Raw genomic sequence first — 2895 nt, 5'->3', positions numbered from 1 at the left:
TCTTCTCTAATTTCATGGAGGAGGATGGAATGCTCTTGGTGCTCCACCCTTAGTTGTCCCATGTTGGAACTCAATTCTCCTAGGGAGGTGTTGATTTGCTCCCAATAGTTGTGTGGAGGACGATGCATCCCTTGAGGTATCTCAGGGATTTCATGATGAGGAAATTCCTCATGCTCTTGATGAGGTTCTCTTGTTTTCTCCATCCTTTTCTTAGTGATGGGTTTGTCCTCATCAATGAGAATGTCTCCCTCTATGTTAATTCCAACCGAATTGCAAAGGTGACAAATGAGATGAGGAAAGGCTAACCTTGCCAAAGGAGAGGACTTGTCCGCCACCTTGTAGAGTTCTTGGGATATAACCTCATGAACTTCCACTTCCTCTCCAATCATGATGCTATGTACCATGATAGCCCGGTCTATAGTAGCTTCGGACCGGTTGCTAGTGGGAATGATTTAGCGTTGGATGAACTCCAACCATCCCCTAGCCACGGGCTTGAGGTCATGCCTACTTAGTTGAACCGGCTTCCCTCTTGAATCTCTCTTCCATTGAGCGCCCTCTTCACATATGTCCATGAGGACTTGGTCCAACCTTTGATCAAAGTTGACCCTTCTAGTGTAGGGGTGTGCATCTCCTTGCATCATGGGCAAGTTGAATGCCAACCTTACATTTTCCGGACTAAAATCCAAGTATTTCCCTCGGACCATTGTAAGCCAATTCTTGGGGTCCGGGTTCACACTTTGATCATGGTTCTCGGTGATCCATGCATTGGCATAGAACTCTTGAACCATCAAGGTTCCGACTTGTTGAATGGGGTTGGTGAGAACTTCCCAACCTCTTCTTTTGATCTCATGTCGGATCTCCAGATACTCATTCTTTTTGAGTTTGAAAGGGACCTCGGGGATCACCTTCTTCTTGGCCACAACTTCATAGAAGTGGTCTTGATGCACCCTTGAGAGGAATCTCTCCATCTCCCATGACTCGGAGGTGGAAGCTTTTGCCTTCCCTTTCCTCTTTCTAGAGGTTTCTCAGGCCTTTGGTGCCATAAATAGTTATGGAAAAACAAAAAGCTTTAGCTTTTACCACACCAAACTTAGAAGGTTGCTCATTCTCGAGAAAAAGAAGAAAGAAGAGAGCAGAAGAAGAAGAAATAGAGGAGATGGAGTGGGCTTTGTGATTCGGCCAAGGGGGAGAAGTGTTGTTTAGGTTGTGTGAAAATGAAGGAGTGAAGATGGGTTTATATAGGGGTGAGAGGGGTGTGTATCGTTCGGCTATAGAGGGTAGGTTTGGGAGGGAAAGTGGTTTGAATTTGAATGGTGAGGTAGGTGGGGTTTTATGAAGGATGAATGTGAGTGGTGAAGAGAATGGTGGGATTTGATAGGTGAGGGGTTTTTGGGGAAGAGGTATTGAGGTGATTGGTGAATGGGTGAAGAAGAGAGAGAGAGGTGGGGTAGGTGGGGATCCTGTGGGGTCCACAGATCTTGAGGTGTCAAGGATATCTCATCCCTGCACTAAGTGGCGTGCAAAACGCCCCTTTCTGCCAATCTTGGCGTTAAACGCCAGGCTGCTATCCATTTATGGTGTTTAACGCCAGCTTCTTGCCCATTCTTGGCGTTAAACGCCAGTAACTGTCTCATCCAGGGTGTTCTATTTTTCATTCTGTTTATCACTTTATTTTTGCTTTTTCAATTGTTTTTGTGACTTCACATGATCATCAACCTACAGAAAACATAAAATAACAAAAGAAAATAGAAATTTAATAAGTAAAAATTGGGTTGCCTCCCAACAAGCACTTCTTTAACGTCAATAGCTTGACAATGGACTCTCATGGAGCCTCACAGATGTTCATAGCATTGTTGGAACCTCCCAACACCAAACTTAGAATTTGAATGTGAGGGTTCAACACCAAACTTAGAGTTTGACTGTGGGGGCTCTGTTTGACTCTGTATTGAGAGAAGCTCTTCATGCTTCCTCTTCATGGTTACAGAGGGATATCCTTAAGCTTTAAACACAAGGGAGTCTCCATTCACTTGAATGATCAATTCTTCTCTGTCAACATCAATCACAGCTTTTGCTGTGGCTAGGAAGGGTCTGCCAAGGATGATGGATTCATCCATACACTTCCCAGTCTCTAGGATTATGAAATCAGCAGGGATGTAATGGTCTTCAACCTTTACCAAGACATTCTCTACAAGTCCATAAGCCTGTTTCTTTGAATTGTCTGCCATCTGATGAGTATTTTGGTGGAAAAATAAATTTCTCCCAAAACACACAAATCTAACCGGCAAGTGTACCGGGTCGCATCAAGTAATAAAAACTCACGGGAGTGAGGTCGATCCCACAGGGATTGAAGGATTGAGCAATTTTAGTGGGTGAAAACTTAGCTTCTTGCATTATAGATAGAACTAATTAACCTTTTTATTAAAAATAGTTATGAACAGAAAACTACCTCAGGTTGGGTTGCCTCCCAACAAGCGCTCTTTTATTGTCACTAGCTTGACATCCTTCGCTCTGTGCTCATGGAAGTTGAGGCTTCTGTTGCCTTAGGTTTCCTCCTCTTGCGATGGGCCTCCTTCCCTCTGTTTCTCTTTCCATAGCCTTCTTACTTTCCTCTATGACTTCCTTCTCTTTCAACACAGCATCCTTTTAATGGCTCTTTGGGTTCAGAGTCCCCTTCTTCTCACCCAATTCAGCAAGGTTTTGAACCAGTTGTTCCATCTGCCTTTCAAGTCTTCTGAGTGAAGCCTCCTGGTTCTTGCTTATCATCTCTTGATGTTTCTTTATTTCTTCCCGCTCCATTGCCATCATTTCTTGAATTTTTATGGACCTCTCCATCAGCATTTCTAGAATATAAATTCTTTGAAAGGTTGGAAGTGGTTGTGGCTGTGTCACTTGTGG

The sequence above is a fragment of the Arachis ipaensis genome, chromosome B01 (genome assembly GCF_000816755.2).
Source record: "Arachis ipaensis cultivar K30076 chromosome B01, Araip1.1, whole genome shotgun sequence".
NCBI lineage: Eukaryota > Viridiplantae > Streptophyta > Magnoliopsida > Fabales > Fabaceae > Arachis > Arachis ipaensis.
The sequence above is the reverse complement of the archived record's forward strand: the minus strand, read 5'-3'. Positions refer to the sequence as shown.